The following is a 24435-nucleotide window of genomic DNA, read 5'->3' as shown; positions in this document are numbered from 1 at the left end:
GTATTCAAGTCAGAGAAACCATTTAAAGTATAAGCCAAAAATATAATTTAAAAAATTATTTTTGCTTTTTAAAATGTATTTTTTTGAGATTCTAATAAAATTTCAGGCTATGCTGAAATTTTACAACTCTAACAATAAGCTTTATAATAAAAAAAATTGGAAAAATAATGAGAAACACCAAAACCACCAATATAATTAGACGCAAAAGAGAAACATGAACACATTAATGTGTCAGCTGCATGCATACAGCACCATGTCCAAACCATGCATGATGTACTTATTTTTGATTTACAGCCTCACCTCTGAAACAGAAAGAGATTCTCCTCTGATTTTGTTGGATGTGCATGCGTTCAAATGCAGAGGGACCTGAAGATTTCAAATGAAGTAAATAAGAATCCAGTTTTAGATGTTTTGCAGTTGGAGTTCAGAAAGGATTCATTTGAAGGAGCCAATTCCAAGCACACAAAGCATACGTTCCTCCCAAACTCCTCCACCCATTAAACTGGGCTGTCACTTTAAAGCTGGACACCCATTGTTCACTTTCTTCTACTCTAATTGGATTTGACAGATTGTGCTTTCTGGCTAGGCTGGCTGTTGCCAAGAATGGAGAGAAGAGATGAGGCTGACCTTGTCATTATGCTCCTGGGATCAGTGTCACCTCCTCCTCCCTCTCCCATCCTATCCTAGTCCACTCATAACCCAAATGCATCCCTAGCAGCTCTAAATCTGTCCCCCTTCTCTTCTAGCCCCGTGGCAGTCTTAGCACAACTGGCTTTTCTTACTTTCAATAATGTGAGATTCAAAGCCTTAATAGGCTGAGGGAGTGGGATAAGAAGTGTTCTAATATTTTGCATAATAATACTTTGACCTTCGTTTTATTTCAGGTTGCCTGGGGGAAACAAAAGACCAGCTTTTCTAAAGAGAAAGATGCCGCAGTCCACCCTGGAAGGAGGAAACTCTCTTAATGAAACTGACCAGGGGCATGTTCAGTCTGTGGGTCTACTTCCATGTTTCTAAAGCAAATCACTCTCCCTGATGCCCTTGGTTTCTGTATCTATAAAATGCCATCAATATATTTGGTGCAAAATTTATATTTTGGGTAGTGCATTTCATAATTTCACTTGTACAGTCAGTTTAGTTGAATACCATAAGTACATGAAATCTTGAATAGGGGGTGAGATTTTATTGGTTTGTCCAGGTTAGTGTGATGCTGTGATATATACCAGAATAATTTGGGCAGTGAATAAAATATTTGCAAAGTCCCCTTGGGGGACTGGGGAGAAAGGAGGAAATATTCAACTTCCCCATTTGGAGAATTTCTGGTATTCTTGCAAGCAGTGGGGACAATCAAATCAATAGGCCAGCCCTCAATCTTGGGGTTTGCCCCTATGAAACTTACTCCTGCAAAGGATAGGCTAAGCCTGCTTAAAATTAGGTCTGAGTCACCTCCAGAGAACCTCTTTTGTTGCTCAGTTATGTCCTCTCTCTCTAAGCCAACGCCACAAGTGAACTCACTACCTCCCCCACTACATGGGACATGACTCCCAGGGGTGTAAATCTCCCTGGCAACATGGGTCAGAAATTCCAGGATGAGATGGGACCTGGCATCAAGGAACTCAGAAAACCTTCTTGACCAAAAGGGGGAAGAGAGAAATGAGACAAAATAAAGTGCAAATGGCTGAGAGATTTCAAACAGAGTTGAGACATTATCCTGAAGGTTATTCTTACACATTATATAGAAATCCCCTTTTTAGTTTATGGTGTGTTGGAGTGGCTGGAGGGAAGTATCTGAAACTGTAGAACTGTTCCATTAGCCTCATTTCTTGAAGATGACTGTATAATGATAAAGCTTTTACAGTGTGACTGTGTGATTGTGAAAACGCTGTGTCTGATGCTCCTTTTATCTAGGGTATGGACAGATCAATCAGAGGGAGGGGTAAGGGGTATGGTATGTATGAGTTTTTTCTTTCTTTTTTATTTCTTTTTCTGGAGTGATGCAAATTATCATGGTGATGAATATACAACTATGTGATGACATTGTGAGCCATTGACTGTATACCATATATGGAATGTCTGTATGTTAGTTATGTTTCTATGTTAAGATCTATCAATAAAAATATTTTTTTAAATGCCAACAAGGGAAGGAGCTTGTATTTTATCTTGGTAGCTCATGGAAACCACCGAAGAGTTTCAAGAAGGGAAGGAACATGATCCAAACTACATTTCAGATAGATGCTCTGATGGCAGCATGGAAGATGGCGTAGAGAAAGGATGGGAAGGAGCAAGAAGCAAGCAAACACACTTTGGGAGACAAATGAAAAAATTTAGGTGAGATAAGACAAATGATCCAATCTCTTTAGCAAATCAATGACAGGATAAAAAGACTTCAAACAACATTCAAAGAGATGCACAACATATGCAACATGTGAACTTTGTTTGGATCCTGATGTAAACAGTCCAAATTGTTTTTCTATAGTGAACCATTTAGAGTTCCTTATTTCCTTCTTTACTATATCTCAGATATTTTCTTTATAGTTAAATTTAACATTCTATAGCTACAAAAATCTCATTTGATTGAATGTCAACTTAACTTCAGTAGCATACACAAACTATATATGCTTCTCCATCCTCCCACCTTTATGTTGTTGCCATAAATTACATCTTTATACACTGTGTGTCCAAAACCATAGATTTATAGTTACTTTTTATGCATTTGTGTTACAGATCCCATAAAAAGAGAAAAGCAGAGTTAGGAGTCAAAAATACAATAGTACAGGCATTTATAATTAGCCATATAGTTACCTTTACCATATACCTTTATTTCTTTATGCAACTTCAATCTATTGTGTAGTGTCTTTTCCTTTCCATCTAAAGAATACTGCTTAGCATGCTTTATGGGGCAAGCCTAGTGGTGACTAACTGCTTCAGCTTTTTTTTATCCGGGATAGTCTTAATCATTCTCTCATTTTTTTTTTTGTATGCTGTTTGGTGGGGATCACATTTCATTCTTTTTCCATGTGAGTATCCCCTTATTGTAGCTCTCCCTCATTTTTTTTTTTTGGGGGGGGGGCGGGAGAGTGCATGGTCTGGGAATTGAACCCGGGTTTCCTGCATGAAAGACAAGCATTCCACCACTGAACCACCCATGCATCCTGCTCTCCCTCATTTTTGAAACAGTTTTGTCAGATATAGAATTCTTGATTGACATTTTTTTTTGTTTTCAGCACTTTGAATATGTTGTCCCACTGTCTTCTTGCCTCCATGATTTCTGAAGCAAAATTGGCATTTAATCTTATTGAAGCTCCCTTGTATATGATGCATTTCTTCTCCCTTGCAGCTTTCAGGATTCTCTCTGTCTTTGGCATTCAACAGTCTGTGTATAATGTGATATTTTTAGAGTCTATTTGGGTTTATCCTGTTTGGAGTTCCTTTAACTTCTTGGATATATATATTCAGGTCTTTCGTTAAATTTTGGAAGTTTCAGCCATTATTTTTTCAAATATTCTTTCTGCCCCTTTCTCTCTTTCTTTACCTAATGGAACTCTCATAATGCCTAAATTGGTATACTTGATAGTGTCTCATAGATCTTTTGGACTCTGATCATTTTTCTTTATTCTTTTTTTCTTTCTGCTCCTCAGACTGAATAATTTCAATTGTTTTACCTTAAAGTTTACTGATTCTTTCCTCTGACAGCTCCAATCTGTTGTTGAACCCCTCTAGGGAATTTATTTTTGTTATTGTTGTCTTTAATGCCAGTATTTCTGTTTGATTCCTTTTTATTTCCATCTCTTTATTGAAATTCTCATTTTGTTCATATATCATTTAATTATTTGTCCATGTTTTCCTTTATCTCTTTAATCATATTTAAGATTGTTCTAGTTTGCTAGCTGCTGGAATGCAATATACCAGAAATGGAATGGTTTTTAAAAGGGAGAATTTAATGAGTTGCAAGTTTACAGTTCTACGGCCGAGAAAATGTCCCAATTACAACAAGTCTATAGAAATGTCCAGTCACAGGCATCCAGGGAAAGATACCTTGATTCAAGAAGGCCGATGAAGTTCAGGGTTTCTCTCTCAAGTGAGACAGCATGTGGCGAACACAGTCAAGGCTTCTCTCTCAGTTGGAAGGGCATGTGGCAAGCAAGGCATCATCTGCTACTTTCTCTCCTAGCTTCCTGTTTCATGAAGCTTCCCAGGAGGCATTTTCCTCCTTCATCTCCAAAGGTCGCTGGCTGGTGGACTCTGCTTCTCATGGTTATGTCAGTCTGCTGTCTCTGAATCTCTTTCTCCAAAATGTTTCCTCTTTTACAGGACTCAAATAAACCAATCAAGACCCACCCAAATGGTGGGGAGGCATGTCATCCATGTCATCCCTTAATCCAGTTTAACAACCACTCTTGACCAAATCACATCATCCAGGGAGATGATCTCATTACAGTTTCAAACATACACTATTGAGTAGAGATTATTCTGCCTTTATGAAATGGGATTTATATTAAAACATGGCTTTTCTTAGGGGGCATACTTCCTTTCAAACCAGCACAAAGATCATTTTTAAAAAGTCCTTGTTTGGTATGTCCAGAGTCTGGTTTTCTTCGCTGATGGTTTCTGACACTTAGTTTTGCTTTTTTTTGGATGGGCCATCCTTTCCTGTTTCTTTGTATGCCTTGTAATCTTTTGTTATTGCACATTTTAATATTTTAATGTGTTAACTCTGGAGTTTGGATCCTGAGGTGTCTGTTCCTTAAGCTTGTACCCAATAGTAGTATGCCAGACATTTCCCCAGGAGCTAACAAAAACCAACCAACCAACCAACAAAAACACCTTTCACAGTCTTTGCAGATTAGCTTTGCGTTGGCTTCAAAACTTAACCCTCCTAACAATGAACCTAAAGAACAGCCTGAAGTGTGCTCTCTAGTCTTTCCCAAGCATACATCTTGTCCTGGGCATGTACTAATGGCCTTAGGAATTCCCTTGTTCACATGGATCTGAATGTCTCCTCTTCTTCCTATGAAAAAGTCTTTCTTTCTGGTCCTAGGCCCTCTACTGTAAGTCTTAAAATTGGTAAATCCTTTCCCCCAGGCCACTATGATTTGATTGTTTCTTACACTGATTTAGCTGCCTGCAGGCTGCTTTTGCATGTAGGGCAAGTTCTGGGATGGTAAACCACAGAGGAGTGTCCTGCTTCAGTTCTTTTTCTTATCACCAGATAGACTGGTACAGGCATATATGTACCTCAGTGCATGCACAGGGGTTACTCTGCTCCCTCTGAATCCAGGACTAGGTATCTACATAGAGACCACTGGCTGGTTCCACTAAGCTGGGAAGTGGTGGGGGAAGAGCTAACAATGGCACCACAAGGATTTTATACCATTTTTAAGTTGCCTTTTTCTTGACTCAGCATTGCCCCATTATTGCACCACTTTAATTGTGTTCTGGAGGGCTAAGAAAAGTGTTTTTTCTCAGGTTGTGCTAGTTGTTTAAAGATTCTGTGTGGGGACAGAACTCTAGAGAGTCTCACTTCGCCATCTTGGTAACATCACCTCCAGATCAACCACAAAGAAAAAATTGGGGGAACAGAATATTAGATGATACCAAGGAATTATTCATTTTATTTGATGTGATAGTGTAATTAAACAGCATATGGAAGTGTTTATGGGTGAGATGGCATGATGTCTGGATTTGCTCTAAAACACTTTAGAAAAAACTAAATGAGGTAACTGTGGCAAAATCCATTGGATTTAGCATTCAAGTGACTTGGTCAAAGAAGTTTCAGGAGAGTGTTTGCAATGTACTGAAAAGTGAATGAAGAGTGAGCAAGTAAAGCTTGGAAGATGAAGGAAGGACGGCATGATCCTTATGAAGAAAGGGAATAGTATGGAGGTGGCAAGAAATGGTTTGAAAAAGGCAAACCCTAGATCCAGTGGGATGGTCAGTAACCTCTGCTCAAGGAGGTTCAGGAGAAGTGGATTCCTGAGAGAAAAAAACAAGTTTTAGTAGAAAGTTACATTCTGTGCAGAGATTAAGATCCTAAGGAAGTTTGTTTACAATGAAACAATAGTTGCAGAGGGTGCTGTGGACATAGTTTATGAGAAGGTCAGCAGTATATGAAATTGGGAGGCAGATGGGGATTCTTATGGTCTTTGGCAGGCCTATCTCAGCAACCTCACCACTGGTCACCCAAATACAATTCCCTCCACTTCATATCATTTTTCAGGTATCAAATCTGGAACATTTTTATAAATATTATAAATTATAAATTTTTATAAATGTTTGATCACATCAAACCCTTGTCCTCAAACTTTCATTAACTCGCAATTCCTACTGAATTAGATATAGAATAGGTATTCAAGGTTCTTCCATGATCTGATCCCAACCTGCCTTTTTCAGTCCTATCCTACCTTCAAGATTTTTAAGTTTGCTTATTTCTCATCTGTTTGTTTTGTTTTCCTTTTCAGGACCTTCTTTCCAACAACATCAGCTAATTAGCATTCTCTGTTACATATTAAATATATGAAATATTATAAAGGACTTAGACAACTGACAACATAAAGTAGCATTCAAAGGATGCTTGTTTTCAGATACTGAACTATTTCTAATTCTTCTTCGACCATTTCATACCATTCTTTTCTCCCTAATGTCCCTTTCTACCCTTTTTCCTGTCATCTGGCAAGAGTCAACTCAGCTGTCAACTATTCTTGGAAGACTTTCCTGAATTCTCAGGCTGGGCTGGGTCCTTTTCTGGACTTCTGCAGCATCCATACCTCGTTCAACATAGCCTATTACAGATCTGTTTGTGTCTTTTTCTCCCATCAGAGTATAAGTTCTCAAAGGCTAAGGTTATATTTTCTATGTGTTTAAAGTATCCACCTCTAACACAGTACATGGCACTGTTTATTCTTTTTAAAAAAATGTGTATTGAACAGAATTTTGCTCCTTCCTTCTTTCTTTAAGTGCATTTTTATATGATATGGTAAATTTATATGATATATGATGGTTTCTTATATGATATCCTGCCTCTGCTCCACCTGAATTGCAATGGGAAGTGTTTCTCAGCACCTCAGTGTTCCTGTTCTTCTGGCAACATGCCCAATTTTCTTTGGGAATCCTCTGTTTTTGGTCTTTGTGATCTGGGTGATGTGCCACACCTTCCCTGGTTCCACAGATGGAGGACAAGACAGAGGGTCAACCTATCAGTCCATCCGATTCCTTTGGCCCCACTAATGGTTTGGGACAAACAGCAGTCCTAAGCCTGTCCAATCAGGACTTTCTCCATAGTTACTAGGAAAAATGTACTCTCTCTCTCTTTCTGTTGGACATGGAGTTATTAGGCAAGGCTCTGGTAGCCATTTTGATACTACAAGGGATAAGCCTGTTTGAGAAGGAAGCCAGTACTTGGAGGAGAACACAACCAAGCAGAAAGATGAGAGAAACAGAGCTCCTGAACCCAGTCATGCTCGAAAGGAAAAGCATCTACTACTTGTATGTTTGTGTTAGGTTTTCTGTCATTTGTGATAAAATCATCTTAAATTTTATAATAGCTGTGGGTATCTAGTACGTTGCTTGACACATTTGACTATTCAGTAAATGTGTTTAATAGATGAGCATGTTGTTGTAAGGGACAACAGTTATTTATTTCTATAGGGCAAATTTGGCAATATGTATCTAAAGCCTTAAAAAAATCATCCTTAGACCAGAAATAAAGACTTATAATCTCCTTAAAACTTGTAAACACAGAAGCAGGAAAGCTTGGTGCACAATAATACTAGTAATAGTTCTCTATTTTTAGGAATTTATCCTAACAAAATAATGACATAAGTATACAAGGGATATTATCTGAGCATGGTTTATAATATAATATAAACAGGGGGATGACTAATAAAATAATGATATATTCAAACAAGGGAATATTATGTAGTCATTAAAATGATAAAACAGATGTTTATATGCCACTTCTTAGGAACATATATATCAGAGTATTGGAAGCATAATAAATACAAAATAGTTTTACAAAAATACGGCAAGACTTCTTACAAGGATTCTAAGTTGAAGTCGAAGGATTAGAAGGAAGAATATCATTCGGTAACTGGTAGGAGGTGAAATGCTCACTCAGAATGAACCTACCATATTTAATTGAATTTCAGAAAGCATTGGTTATAGATATTTCCTGATTTCAGAGAGGTTAAAATACAAAAAAAAAGTACATTATAATTGACAAAATATAGTTGAGGGGCAGAAAATTGTGCATGAGGATAAGTGAAATGGGACATGAATAAGCTTTAGATAAAGTAAACACAAGAAGAAAATAGTTTTAAAGTTTATAGAACAAAATTATACCTAGTGGAAGGAACTAGTAAAAGGCCATGCAAACATGCACTGAAGATTAATTTTGTAATTAAACTAAAGGAAACAAGTAACTCTCATTGCTAATTTGTGTACTGTATATTTGGTGACAGTGAGTGTTAATTCACTTATGTTTGTAAGATTTCTTTCCCTACTTTTTCTTAAGTGGAGACCAGGCTTATATTTTTAGTGCCCAACCCCCTGTTGTTTTAAGCAGATGAGTGGCAGCTAAAGAGAGATAAAAAGGTATAGGAACAATGGATTATTAATGTTCAAGGAAAAGGATCAAAATGTCTGCATTTTCCATGTAAACAGAAAATAGGGAACTCACATTTTTTCTTAAAGGATGTTCTGTTTCTCTCTCCATTTGGCTCAAAGCTTTCAGTAAGCTTTAACTGTTACAAACCTTAACTACCATCCAAATAGTCTCACAAGTTAGGAATTTGACCAGCTGTCCGCAGGGAAGTGGGCTAAAAAATGACAAGCATTCTCTCTCTCTCACACACACACACAGACATGATCAGATGCCAGTGTTTAGCAATATAGCGCATATACTCTATTTACCCATATAGCTTGTTGCATAATTTCAGTTATTTTTATCATTCGTGAAGTGGGAAGCATTCAGGAGGGCAAATAGCTCTTGGTTATTACTATGACTCAGAGTGAGTTTCAGTCAGGCCCAGGACCTCTGCAACCAGCAACTACCGTAACCAGAGGCATCATCATGAGGTCTTTCTTTTTCAGTAATTACTAACTACAGACAGAGGGACTTCACAGACCCATATGAGAGGCTCTAGAGAAAATGCATTGGTAAATTTACTTCATAGGATGCCAACTCTAGAAGGAAACCTAAAGAAAGTCTTCTAAGCCCCCAAATCCCTAACATAGCATAAATGACAAGCTTGCCTTAGGAGCTTTTAAAACATCTCTGTGGTTGGGGATCAGAGTTGTATATTTTTCAAAAAATTTCACAGGAGATTCTGCTGTACATTAAAGGCTGAGAAAAACTGTTCTAATCCAATTTCTCTCTCTCTTTTATTTTTTTTTACAGACGGTAACCTGGTCCCAGAAAGGTTGTTTGCTTGCCCATCACATGCCCAGTTAAAAGCAGAATCAGGATTACAACTCAATCTTCCTAACTCCTGGCCCCAGTTCTTTTGCATCTTGCCTCACTGACTGTTTTCCAAATATTTCTATTATTCCTTTTTAATATATATGAAAATGAATAGACTATTGGTTTTTTTATAACAAGATCATGAAGTTACAAAATCTAGCATTTACCAAAGAAGCCAGTCACAAAAAAATCATTTATTGTATGAATCCATTTACAGGAAAGGTCCAGAATAGGCAAATCCATAGAGATAGAAAGTAGATTAATGGTTACAGGCGTTGTGACAGGTGGTGCCGGTGGAAATGGGTATGGGGTTTCTTTTGGGGATGAACAAAATGTTATAAAATTTATTATGGTGTTCGTTGCCCAACTTGGTGAATACACTAAAGACCACTGAATTGTACACTTAAAAAGAATGAGTTGTATGTTATATGAATTACATTTCCATAATGCTATTTTAAAAATCTAGCATTCATGTCTTACTGGATTCTGAAACACAATTAAAAATTTTTAGTCTTCCTTCAACATTTCTCTAAAATAAGTAGTCCAGTCTCCAAATGGGTCTCCTCAAACTCAGTTTCTCCCTACTTTGGCCCAATTCTCTGCTCCCTGCATCCCCAGATGAATCTTCCCAGAGCTCAGTCTGACATCCAGGATCCTTCTCCCCTGCATCCCCAGGCTCTGTGCCTTTGCCAAGATTGCTCCCTCCATCAAGAAGACCAATTTGTGTTTTCAAGGCCTAGCTCATGTGTCACTTCTTCAAGGGCCTTTCCTTTCTTTGCTTTTTTTTTTTTTTTTTACATGTGCAGCCACCGGGAATCAAACCCAGGTCCTCTAGCCACCGTGGCCCACCCAAGGGCCTTTCCTTTCCATCTCACTGGAGATGGTCCGCCTTGTGGGGTTTTGATACCACATAACAGATCTCTGGGGCCATACTGCCCACCAGTGACCCCTTTCACCAAGTTAATTCCTAATTTAAAAGCTGTTATTAAAGCACCCTAGGTCTAGTACCAAATTCTGCATCCATTATTTTTGTTTATTTGTTTTTGCTTTTTGCTTTCTTCTGACCATTATGCTATCATTCCCCTCCTTTTTTTCCCCACCTGTTCACTCCTACTCCCTTCCTATACCTGCTAGATATTCAGGACTCTGAAAAACTGTCATTTCTTCCAGGAAGCCTTCTCCCAATCCCAGGATGGTGACTGAACTAAAGTAATGGCAATGGGGATGCAGAAAAATAAATTAATTTGAAAAATATTATAGAGGCAGAATTGATGGGACTTATTCATGTATGATAAATGTAAAAATAAACCATAAACACTGAATAAACCATGATTCTGAGAATAAGATGCAATAATTTAGAATAATTTTAAGTACGTTTCCTAGCTTTATGTCACCTGCAATTTTAATAAGATGGATTCCACATATCTTGCTAAACAGACCTTTCTTAAACAACCATCTTATAATACTGCTTTCTTGATCCATGATCTTTAATGACCCTTACTTTGCTAATGTACCAAGCAGGAATTCCACTGTCTTGTGCTGCAGTCCTTCACAGCTGACCCAATCCTCCTATTTAGCTCCTCTCAGCTGTGGTCAGACTGGCTGCTTCATCCTCCAGGACAAGATCTTGCTCACTCCTGCTTTCAGCACTTACGCCACTCTCTTGCCTGCAGCAATCCTTTCCCTGTGCACAGGTCAATGACTATTCACGGCTTGGCTTCAAAGTTATTCCTCCATGAAATCCTACCTGCCTGGTCCATTCATCCCTGGACCCTGTGGACTCCTGAAGCATTTATAGTTGGTAGCATCCAAAATTTAGTACTTAATTATATATATACTCATTTTACATAATTTACTGTTGTTTTAATGTGTTAGTCATGTTTCCCACAACAAGATTATAAATATATTAAGGATTATAAAAATATTGATGATAGGAACTATGATTTATATTTCTTCAAGATCACAAATTCTGGAATCAGAATATATGCAAATCCTGGCTCTCCCACTTGCTAGCTATGTGACACTGGGCAAATGACTTAACTTTATGTTTATGCCTTAGTTCCTAAGATGGACAATGGGGTTAAATAAAAGTACCTCTCTCATAGTGGTGATTGTAAGGACTAAATGAGGCAACTCACGTACAGGGTTTTTACAGATGCCTGGCACGTTGTCAGAGCTTGATAAACATTAGCTATTATTATTATCCCCTACATTACTTAGCATGTCATTGAACACTGAATAAGATGCCTAAAAGTTAATTTTTGCTGATTTAATCGGTTTCATAAAAATCTCTTTTAGATGGTAATAACATTTTTCTAGTTTTGAATATACCTCAAAGAAACAAACATAAATCATTTTTTCAGCCTATTGGTAATTGAGGCGACAGGAAGTCTAGTAGCGTGCCAGACCACAAAAAAGTGAGAAGATAATTAAAGGCCCAAGGCTGAGCTCTAGACATACACTATTATTATATTTTATATTATACCAATTACCATGCATGCTCCTCCCCTCAGTATTCTACAAACTAAAGGGCTTCAACCTGCACTGAGTTCCCATGCGGTTCCTGGACGAAATTCTGGTAGTCTCTGGGATTCAGGTTACTATGGAGAAAACAAAAAAAGAGCTTCTTTAGTATGTATTCTCCCTTCCTTTCTCCCAACCTTCTTAGCACACATACCCTGCCCCCTCTCCCTCTGACTTTCAGTTCAGAATTTGAACAATATTCCCAAACCTAAAAAAGATTAGTTACAAAGATATGCTCCTTAAATTTTTTCCTGGAGGCATCTGGGAGACATTTGCAGAAAGCTTAAATATTAGCTTGTAGTTTCAAATGGGCAGGAAGGATAATACTGAATGTCTGGCCATGTGGGGCAGTTTCCCTAAACAAACTGAACAGTAATTTCACACAAATCTAATGAATATACTGCTTGTTTATTTCTCTTCAAATGGTCCCTTAGAATTAGGATCTCTCTAAAGTCTCCCTAATTGTTCTAAACCACGTTGGGTCTTTCAATGCAGTCTTCTGATATAATTTCCAAGCAAGCAGTCAGCATAAAAAAGGACTAGGTCAGCTCTCCTGTGTGACAGCGTTTGGAAGCACAGCTCCTCTGGGATATGTCTCTTGGCATTTACCCAGCCTAGCTATCAACAATAAAAGCTTCTCTTTGTGCTTCCAGTAACTCATAAATAAATCTTTTCACTCCTACCTGTTTTCTGAGAAGAGCTTCAACCAATTTTTAAAAATCACTTGAATTAAAAAACAAAAAAAGACAAGATTGCTGCTTTAGGAAAATAGTTTTTAAATTTCTACTAGGCAATTGTTCCTTTTCATTGTTCCCTATTCCCAACATTTAAATGTGTAATTTGAGTTACAATTCCTTTAGTTGCCAGGTTTTGAGAATGGACTGATTTCCCTCTTTATGCTAATTGCCTTTTTCAAACCGCTCAGCCTGAAGTAATCCTCCTGTGTATAGAAAGTGTTAGATGAGGAAGGAAGGGCTCATTGAGCAGCAGGGAAGGCATACCCAGCTAACACTGAGGCAAAACCACACCAGAGGCAGGGGCAGTGATCTGCCTAGCTAAGACTTCAGGAATTCTAATAACCATCCCCCCAAATCAGAGGACCAGGACTGACGGTCTCTGGGTGAGTGCCAGGCACCAGCCTGGTACTAAAAGAGCCAAAGAGAGTTACTGTTGTACCAAACAAGAAAATAGTTAACCTCAGTTGCCACCCAGATAAATTGGATTTCTTCAAAACCTCTCATCATGACCCTCCTCTGAAACATTGTTTCATATTACTGTTCTGAGGTAACTATTAATCCTCTTTCCCAAGTAAACTGTAGATTGAGGTTAAAAACATTTTTTCTACAGCAGTCAATGTTAGAATTAAAGAAATCTGGTATATCCATTCTCAAAACAACAAATGAGTCATTTCAGCTGACACACTGTTGAGTTCATATGGGAAACATGCCTCCTGGGGCCTTAAAAGTAGAAGCAAGGATTCTTCCCTCTTTTACATTCCACTGGCCCTGAAAAAAGCTGGGGACAACCAGAGCAAATATTACAAAAGAAAGTCTCCTATCTGTACTTTGGTAGCTACAGACGGAAATAGATTCCTATGTTTGCCTACACTTCCCCTCTCTGTGATGCCAAATTCTGCCAGAGAACTTTGTACTATGTTCTCACAATTCAGACAGGTTTTGTAATGTATGGCTTTAAAAAAAAATTGTAAAATAGGTTATTGTGTTGATTTGAAACTGTTATGTACACTAGAACAGCCATGTTCTTTTAATCCAATCTTGTCAGGGAGACCTATTGTTAGGCAGGACCTTTTGATTAGGTTGTTTCCATGGAGATGTGACCCCGCCCATTCAAGGTAGGTCTTAATCCTTTTACTGGAGTCCTCTATGAGGAAAATAAAAGAAAAGAGAGAAAGAGCACAGAGCCAATGCAAATTGCAGAGAGATGACAGATGCTTGGAGACAGAAAATGCCCCAGGAGATGCTAAGAGAAGAAATCCAGAGTTTGCCCCAGAGAAGCTAAGAGAGGATCCACAGAAGATTAGAGAGAGAAAATGCTCAAGAAGAGGTCAGAAGGACCCACAGGAGCTGAAAGATCCATTTTGGAAACCAACTCAGGAGAGAAAGGCTAGCAGACTTTACCATGTGCCTTCCCACGTGACAGAGAAACTCCAGACGCGATCCGACCTTCTTGAGTGAAGGTATCCTCTTGTTGATGCCTTAATTTAGACATTTTCATGGTCTTACAACCATAAATTTGTAACTTAATAAATCCCTTTTGTAAAAGCCAATCCAACCATGCATCCCCCCACCAAAATAAAAGCCAATCCAATTCTGTACATTGCATTCCAGCAGCATTATCAAATCAAAACAGTTATATAAACATAAGAATATTAGTAATATAAACATATGTTTTAAAGCATCATAATAAAACCAATGAACCCCTCAGCCATCTTAAGAAGTAGAACACCACAAACTGATGCAGCTCCCTGTGGTTCCTCCCATACAGCATTCCCTGACGCCTCCACAGAAGAACACGTTCATCATTCCCTTATTTTTCTTCATTTTTTTGCTATATAGATATACATCCTGAACTAAAGAATGTTTAATTTTCCTTGCTGTCACAAGTAGGGTTCCCAGAGCAGCAGACTCTGCAAGGGAATTTAGCACGAAAGATGTTTTTTAAGGTATGTCCTTGGGATTAACATCTGAAGGACAGAGAGAAAGGAAGAAGGAATAGGTAGAGGGATAATTCGGGTTATGACACAGAATCAACAACTGTCTTGGCTCACAGGGAACTCTGGGGATACAATAGTCTTTCAGAGTTGTCCTAAATTGGCCAAGATGGTCAAACCTTTAAACTGCCACACAATCAGCCATTGGATTCGGCCACCTCCGGAAGAGGCATGACCTTTGGTGAGACAGCTCTCTGCAGCTAAGACAGTTTCTGACTGGCTGACAGCTGAAGGCAGCTGCCAACAGCACTCTCAGCAGCTGGAGCAATGGCTCCTTCAGTTAGCATGGATGTGAGCATCACAGTGTTCACCACATTGGCCGTTAATTCTATAAAAATGCAATATGCTTTTTGTGTTCTGCAGCTTGCTTTTCAAAAAATGTTATTAATATTTCAAACATATTCAAAAATAGAACAATATGACCCTTATCTATCCATCACCCACAGTCATCAATTAGCAAGATTTTGCCACATTTGCTTCATTTATCCCTTTCTCTCTCTTTCTGATTCATTATTTAAAAGGAGACTTCATGTCATTTCACCTCTACAAACTTCAGTATCCATCTCTAAAAATCATGGATATTTTCTTATATAACCTCTTAATACCTAATAAATTAACAGCAATTCCTTGGTTCATATTCAAAGTTCCCTGATAACCTCAAAAATTATTTTTATAGTTGGTTTGTTTGAATTATGAGCCAAAAAAGGGAAACATATTTTGCACATGTCTATTGTCTCTTTTATTCTAAAGCCATTCTTCTTCTCTTCAGCAAAAGATTAACACCTTTTCCCCATACCCTCTTCAGTGAAGTTGTTTCATACATTTGTATATAGTTAAATTCTTTTATCACATTCCTTTCTTGGATCCCCTGACTTCCTGAATAATATGTTAACAGTTATTAAAGCTCACAATATTGGTGCTAAGGGAATTTTTTGCTAATGGGATATCATATTTTCTAGGTCTTTTTGGTGGACAGAATAAGGAAATCTATTTTCTTCATGGCTATAATCATGTTTTCTTCTCCTTTTTTTAAAAATAGCTTTCTTGAGATATAACTCACCTACTATATAATTCACCTATTTAAAGGGTATGTAGGGTACATTACATTATTTAATATATGTGCCGGTTTGAAGCTGTTATGTGCCCCAGAATAGCCATGTTCTTTGAATCCTGATCCAATCTTGTTGGGCCAGACCTACTGTTTAGGATGGAGCCTTTGATTAGATTGTTTCCATGGAGACTGACCTACTCAACTGTGGGCATGACATTTTGATTAGATTACATTCATAGAGATGTGACACACCCAACTGTAGGTGTGACCTTTTTGACCAGAAGGAGATGTGACTCCACCCGTTCAAGGTGGGTCTTGATTAGTTTACTGGTGTCTTTTAAAAGGGGAGACATTTTGGAGAAAGCACAGTTGCTGCAGAGCTGACAGAGACACAGATGTTTGGAGGTAGAGGCAAAAATAGCCTGAATGCCAAGCAAGAACTCACAGAAATAGACAGAACCTGACAAGAAGAAATCTCTGGGCCTTGGATATGCTAAGATAAGAGATGAAACCCTGAGTTTTGCCCCGGAGCACCTAAGTGTGGGCCCTCAGATGCTTAGAAAGGAAGCCACTGGAATCAGAAGCTGGATGCAACGGAACAGGGTACAAGGACCAGCAGACACCAGACACATGCCTTCCCATGTAACAGATATCAGCTTTCTTTGGAGTCAAAGTATCTTTCTCTGGATGCCTTAGTTTGGAGTTTTTAAAGCCTTAAAACTGTAATACTGTAACGTAATAAACTCCTTTTTATAAAAGCCATTCCGTTTCTGGTATATTACATTCCCATAACTTTAACAAACTAAAACAGTACAATTCAATGATCTTTAGTATATTCACAGAGTTATGCAACCATCACCACAATCTAAAGTTAGATTTTTATTTTTTTTTATTATTATCCCACAGAGAAACTTTGCACCCCTTAACAGTAATTTCCCATTTCCCCCAAAGTCTACTCTCCCTACCAGCCTAAGGCAACCATTAATCTACTTTCTGTCTCTATGGATTTGCCTATTCTGAACACTCCATATAAATGGAATCATACAATATGTGGTCTTTTGTATCTGGCTTCTTTCACTTAACATCATGCTTTAAAGATTCATGCATGTTGGGCGGGTCATGGTGGCTCAGCAGGCAAGGACGCTTGCCTGCCATGCCAGAGGACCCGGGTTCGATTCCCGGTCCCTGCCCATGTTAAAAAAAAAAAAAAATTCATGCATGTTGTAGCTGTATCAGTACTTCATTCCTTTCTATTTCTGAATAGAATTCCATTGTGTAAATATACTATATTTTATTTATTCATTCCTCAATCGGTGGACATTTGAGTTGTTTCCATTCTGTGGGCATTATGAATAATGCTGCTATGAACATCTGTGTACAAGCGCTTGTTTGAATGTATGTCTTCATTTCTCTTAGATAGAGACTAAGAATTGGAATTGCTAGATCATATGGTGACTCTAGGTTTAAATTTTTGAGGAATTGCCAAACTATTTTCTAAAGTGGCTGCACCATTTTACAATCCCACCAGTAATATGAGAGTTCCTATTTCTCCACATCCTCTCCAACACGTATTATCTTTCCATTATAGCCATTCTAGTAGGTGGGAAGTGGTATCAGATTTTTTTTTTAATAAAGAAATCTTGCATCTCTGCTCTGCCCTCAAAACATCTTCTAGGGTAGGAAACCTTATTAGGTAAATTTCATTTAATGAACAGAGCTATTTACTGAAACAGTGGAAAGAGAATGAAACTTAAATTTAGATATACCCAAGCTTGAGATCTGCTTTAGTGTTTTTGTGATCTTGAGCAGGACATATCTTATATGAGTTCCTGCCTTACATGTATAAAATGAAGATAGTATGAGTATCTACTTCACATGGTTGTTGTGTGAATTAAATGAGGTAATAGATGTGAGGCTGTCTCTAAACTGTAAAGTATTATACATATATTATTATTACTAGCTATGTGGTATGGTGGAAAAATAAAAGCTTTTCCTTAGTGATTCTCTTCCATATGATGTGGCCCTGAAGGGTAAGCTCCTAAAGGAGTGAAGATTTAGCTAATTAATCTTTGGGTCTCAATAGTGTGTAGCATATGCTTGTCTCCACCAACCTCTCCTTTACTTACCCGTAAACTCTCAAGGAGCACCCAGACCCAAGGAGAAGGAATCTTGACTTGTCTTTCTGGTTTAAAGAATTCCTAAGAGTCACCTTTTTACTGTCTGCTCAGATCATTTAAATTTCTGCATATAGGAAATTTTCCAATTTGCTTGCTTCTCATTTTGTCTTCCTGTCTTGTTTCACCCATTGGGATTTAGCAATTCAGCTTTAGAACATGGTAACCTTTGTGAAAACATTGAACTAGTGTGAAAACACTGAACTAGTGGTATCCCATATGTTCTGTTTTAACAAACCATTGTAAATGGCTTAAACATAAATCTTGTCAAGTATTTAGTACAAACAAAAACATCAGAATGCCTATTATACTGAAAACTCAGACTACTTAGGTTTGAATCCTGATTGTATGTGGCAACTCTGGACGAATTACTTATCCTTTTTGTGTCTCAGTCTCCTCATCTTTAAAATGAGGATAATTATAGTACATATCTCTGATAGTTATAATGAGGAATAAATGAGTTGAAACAAATAAAGTGTCTATAAGATAGACTGACACAGTAATAATGTACCAAATGTTAGCCATTGTTATAGATATTCTCAAACCATTTAGCAAAAGAATGCAGAATTTTTAAATCCCATTTTTCAAAAAATCATCATTCCAAATCAGGTCATAATGCTATTCACTTGTAGAGACTAGGCCAATCATCTACTATAGATATCAATAAATGCTCTTTGGGTGATCAGATTCTAAAATGATCTAAAATGATTGTCTTCTCTCTTAGATACTTCTATATATACCCAATGTTCTGAGAAGACATGGATTACACCATAGCCTGCCCTGTATCAAATGGTGAACACAATTTCTATAAATGGTGAATAAAATATTGTGGTTGAGGGCACATACTGCATGCCTTCATTTAACAAAACTTGGATTTGCATGCATCCCCCAAGCAAATGACTTCCTTCATTTACGCAATATGAGAAATCCAGTCACATGATGTCCAGTGAACAAGGATAGTCTGTTTAATTGAAATTACACTGCTAATACACTGCTATTTGAGAGCTCCCGTCCCCACCCCCAGTGGTTTTCTGGTAAATGTTTAACAACTGGCCCTCACACAGAGAAAAAAAGCCCCAATTTGTAAGTTAGTTAATTTCCATGTTGTAAATACTCCCACAATGGCCAATTTCAAGCTACCAATGTGATGTCTCTGAACGTGGGGTTGGGAAGAGGTGCACAACATCAGTTCTTTTTCCTGAACCCTTATGAGCAGACTCCAGCACACCACTTGCATGTCACTATTTCATGTTTTCTGCCAAGTGTATATATAAGAAGGATAGTTTTTTCTATTTAAAATAACATTTTTTAGCAAATGTTTCTCTGTTCTGAGAACGCCAACCCAATGGACTTCTACAAAATACTTATTTACATACACTCCACATCCATCAAACATCCACCAATGGATTTGCAGAAAGAAATAATGGATTTGAATATGCAAAGAGAAAGCAAACATTTTATTCTGAAATGAAGATTCGGAGACAATGTGGCTCCAGTGTGATGAACCAAGCTCTGGATAATGTAAAATGTTGTAGCTCTCGAGCTTGTTCTTTTAAAAAAAAGTGTCCTTTTCTAAATAAGAATTTAGAACACACTGTCTCTAAAAATGATCTCATGTTCATGGAATTTAGGGAAATGAGGAGTAGGAATCAGATGAATACAGGAAGGCTCTAGGGCAAGTCTTGCCTCACACGGAGAGAGGACTACAAAGTTGTGTGGACTCAGATTGCAGAGCCTATTCTGAACTGTCCATCTAAAGACCCCACTAGATGCTATTCCAGATCGAATAGCCTAGATTTGGGGAAAGGTAGGATGGGGAATAGCTGAGCTCTGAAGGCCTGGTAGGGCTTTTTTGGCAGGGCCGACTTCCGTTGGAGCAGACAGTCTGAGATTCAGAGGGACTACAGAGCCTGTCTCTTCACCTTGACACAATTCTGTACTACACAATTTATTCTCATATAGAAAGCATACTTTATTAAACACAAAGCATAGAGTAGTAGGTTCACAGTCAAACACTGGAGTCAAAGAGGCCCAAGTTTTCATTTTCATTTTTTCACTTATTAGCTATGAGACCTTGGAGATATTACTTAACTTCTAAAAGTTTCAGTTTCTTCAGCTATAAAATAGTGAATATAAATGCACTTACCTCATAGAGTTATTTTGATGATTAAATGAGATAATTCATATAAAGCACTTAGATCATTAGTTGCTCAAAAATTAGTAATAATCACAATAACAAATATCTCTTCAGACCCAGTATTGGAGTCTAGCTGTCTGATGTAAGTGGATATTTATGTCATCTCAGTATCAATCTTTCCCAAATCTCAGGCCAGACTTGCAACTGTTTACTGGCAAATTCAGAGCTATTAACTGTCTATCCCTGAGTAGGACATACACAAAAAACAAAATTTAAAGCTCATATTTGTACAGGGTGGATTATCTGGATTGTTTAAGTGGTTTGTATTGATTTGTAAGCTTCATCTAGGAGTGAATTGTAAATTTAGAGAGACACTCTCAGTTATTTCTTGGGATGTTACTGATGTGGATATTTAATCAGTCTCTTCTGGACTCCTATTAGAAATAGTACCATCATTTTTACCATAGCTTCATTGGACATTTATTTCAACTGTCAGCAAATGAAAATGGGACCATTTTAGCTCTGAATTGGAGTCGCCCAAATCTGATGAAATCTTTGTCTGTATTCCTTGTTTCAGCCTCTTTAATATGCAGTTTAGTTAAAGCTGGTGACATCAGAATAGAAACCTTATTTGAATTAAACCATTCCCCCATGTCGTCTCAGTGCTCTGTACTAAGAGAATATATTTACAAAGAGGAAGCTATGGATGAACTTTTTGTGTGAAGCCTCCATTTTACACTGATTTTCCCTGAGCCCAGAAAGGACTGTTTGTATTAGGACCACTGGGGATAATGGATGTGAGGCTTTTTGCAATGATTTTTACCTCTCGTGTTTCTGGCACAGATTAAGGTTTCAGGAAAACAGAGGCACTGAGGGCCTAGCAACAATCACTAGGGAGCTTCCTGGTTGCTAGCAACAGTAGATACCACTGAGACCAAAAGACTCAACTTTTTCACACACACACAATGAAACCTGGAGCCTGGTTTCTTATTTCAGATAAAAGAGAGTCCTCTAGATACAGCACTGCAGGTTCTTCTTTCCCCTTTTTATACTAAACGGAAAAAAAAAAAAGTGCAGAAGCACATACTACAAAGGAGCCTGTACGTCCATCTTGCTTCTAAATTTGTCCAAGAACACTGACATTCTAACCTCCCTCTCAGGACTGTCATGGCATTCAGTCGTATATTTTGAGGGAGAAATAGAAGCAAGTAGTGGTCAATATTTAACTTAAAAATTTTAAACAATATGTGACTCATTTAACTTGTTCTTAATTGCCTGTCTTCTGTAAGAATTACAATTGATTTCTACCCTTCTGGGAATATTCAGGCATGCTATCTGAAAGATCTTCTCTAAGTTTATTTTCTAATTTGTTTTTAGAAAAGGTCAAAGTACACAGAATGTGAAATACAGCAATGGCAATTTAAGGGTTTCCCATGACTCATTCAAGGAAATTGCATAACGACTTTCCTTTGCCAACCTCACACACTCTTCTTCTCAAATACCTGCTATTTTCCTAATTCTATTCCCTCATTACTCTACCCAGGTCTCTTTTTCCATTCTTTTGATGTGCCATTAAACTTTTTCTTTTTTCTCTAAGGCTGTAAAATTCTCTACGGTATAATCATGTGATATGCAAGGTGATAACAGAAAATCGAAGTACCCTCAATCCTGCTAGTCTGTCTCTTAGCAACCATAAGATACGTTGCTTAGCAACATGGGGTGAGAATGAAGTCTCTCTTACATATCTAAGAATACCAAAATCATACAAATATTAGCAATGGGCTTACCTATTAAAATACACTATATTCTGAGACAATCTTGCCACCACAGGGGGTTGGGGAAGTAGGGTAGGGAACATGATCTCTTGAGTAAACCTTTATATCTCACAATTTGTATACTAGAACAACTGATTTCTTTTTTATATATAGACGAAGGGGAAAAGGGCAGCCTTTTAAAAAAACTCTTTCTCTTCTATACATGTATAATCAATGTTTAAGTCTAAAGGGGCATGGAGAAATATTTCCTAAATGCTCTTTTAGGTTGGGCAAATGAAAATTGCAGCCTTTTCTAATCCCTTCTCTTATGCACATGTATAATCGAATTTTCAACCTAAAAGAAATGGAGAAATGCTTCCTAAAATGCTTTCTTAGCTGGGCTTCATTGGAAATTATCTTTTAGGGTTACAATCACCTTAGGTGTGATTTTTGGTCAACTTACCCAGGAGTTGCCAGAATTTAGAAATAGCTGAACTATATCATCCAAATTCACTGATACTTACTGTTTAGTTCCAAAATGGTTCGCTATTAATTCTAAGAGGATACTATTTACTATTCATCTATTGAATCCCAGTTCTCCAGTAGGGGAACTGGGAATCCATGTTTTTAACTAGCATCACCGTTGCATCAGCACATTTAGGAAACACTGCTGTGCAGGATCATTCCAACATGTTACAAACAAGATATCTTCTATTTTGGCTCTTGGATTTATACATATTATGCTTAAAGAGGAAGCCTCAGAGATCTGGTTCCAAATATCCTCCCCTTGAATTAGGTCCTTTTTTTTTAATTTATTTTTTATTTTTTATTTTTTTTTTACATGGGCAGGCACCGGAAATCGAACCCGGGTCCTCGGGCATGGCAGGCAAGCATTCTTGCCTGCTGAGCCACCGTGGCCCGCCCGAATTAGGTCCTTTGACTAATAAAATTGGTCAAGCTTTATAAGACTAATCATTTGTTCATTTGCAAATATATTAAGACAGTATTGAAACAGAATTTGACAGAATTTAGTGATCAGTGGAACTATGAGAGGAAGCAATCAGGTGAAGATGATTTAAAGTTTCTAGCATAAATGAGTTAATAAACATACACCAAGTACTTAGAATAGTGCCTGGCACATAGTGTCATATGAGGGTATCATTTTTTAAATTAAGTTTTAAATTAAAAATATATACAACAACAAACACAAACATTCTTAACTCATGATCATTCCGTTCTACATATATAATCAATAATTCAAAATATCATCACATAGTTGCATATTTATCATCATGATCATTTCTTAGAACATTTGCATCAATTCAGAAAAAGAAATAAAAAGACAACAGAAAAAAATTCATACACACCATACCCCTTACCCTCCCTTTCACTGATCACTAGCATTTCAATCTAAATTTACTTTAATATTTGTTCCCCCTATTATTTATTTATTTTTAATCCATATGTTTTACTCGTCTGTTGATACGGTAGATAAAAGGAGCATCAGACTCAAGGTTGTCACAATCACGCAGCCACATTGTGAAAGCTGTATCATTATACAATCATCTTCAAGAAACATGGCTACTGGAACACAGCTCTACATTTTCAGGCAGTTCCCTCCAGCCTCTCTGTTATGCCTTAACTAAAAAGGTGATATCTATTTAATGCGTAAGAATAAATCTCCAGGATAATCTCTCGACTCTGTTTGAAATCTCTCAGCCATTGACACTTTATTTTGTCTCATTTCGCAATTTCCCCTTTTGGTCGAGAGGTTATCATTTTAATCTAGCCTGGTAGACTAGAAAAATGGTGAAAATGAACTGTTACTGAAAATATGGAGAATACAGAACCTAATGAGAAGAGTAATGGAGAAAAAGAACTAAATCCATTTAGATATATTAAATTTGAGATGCCTGCAGGTTACTCATTAAAGCCAGTAAGAAATCTATCTTGAAGTTGGGGACATGTTTCACAGACATTTGAAAATGAATTCTGGGGCGATGCAATGATGACTCAGTGGCAGAATTCTCGCCTGCTATGTCAGAGATCCAGGTTCGGTTCCCAGTGCCTGCCCATGTTAAAAAAGGAAAAAGGAATTCTGGCTTTTTGTGTGGCCTCTAACAAGATCAGTTAATCTAGAAACACTTTTGGAGGCATTTCACTTTTTGGTTCATTAGTAAAGCATTCTCACTCTGGTTTATCTATAATATGGAATTAAGACATGGATTTGAGAGAAAAGAGAGATATGCACATTTGGATGGTTGGGGGAGGGGATTCTAGCGCTTCTTTTGATTACTAGTAAATCCCTGCAGCCAGTGCACCATGGCAACCTTCCCAGTCTACCACTTCATTTCCATCAGCTGTGAGGGGAGGAAGAGGGTGGGATAGAGGAGGTTTAGTGTGCATTCTTGTGAGTGTGTGTAATATGGGTCAGTGAAATGCAACTGGATTATAAATTGTGTTTCATAGAAAATTGAGATTATTTTGTCTTCTCCATTTCCTTCTTTTCTCAGGATGCCTGTGAACCTTTTCAAGTTTTGTCTCCTTTTTCTAGATGTCATATCTCATCAGTAAGTAGGCTTGGGTAAACCACTACCCCCAATGTACG

The 24435-nt window shown here is 37.6% G+C and overlaps 1 protein-coding gene across 3 annotated transcripts in view; it reads right to left on the bottom strand.

The window, feature by feature from the left end:
* The window catches only part of LOC143691779 (tubulin alpha-1C chain), a 100289-nt gene that overhangs the window by 61527 nt on the left and 14327 nt on the right, over positions 1-24435 (bottom strand). The window contains exon 2 of one of the 3 annotated variants that reach the window (XM_077170799.1): positions 11950-12057. The exons of 1 other annotated variant lie outside the window; for it this stretch is intronic. The gene's annotated coding sequence lies outside the window, so the exon portion shown is untranslated. The remainder of the gene's footprint in view (positions 1-11949; positions 12058-24435) is intronic. One more of the 3 variants, XM_077170798.1, reaches the window with a different exon arrangement.

Source organism: Tamandua tetradactyla, chromosome 7 (genome assembly GCF_023851605.1).
Source record: "Tamandua tetradactyla isolate mTamTet1 chromosome 7, mTamTet1.pri, whole genome shotgun sequence".
In the NCBI taxonomy this organism is placed as follows: Eukaryota; Metazoa; Chordata; class Mammalia; order Pilosa; family Myrmecophagidae; genus Tamandua; species Tamandua tetradactyla.
This window is presented reverse-complemented; position numbering and strand designations above follow the sequence as displayed.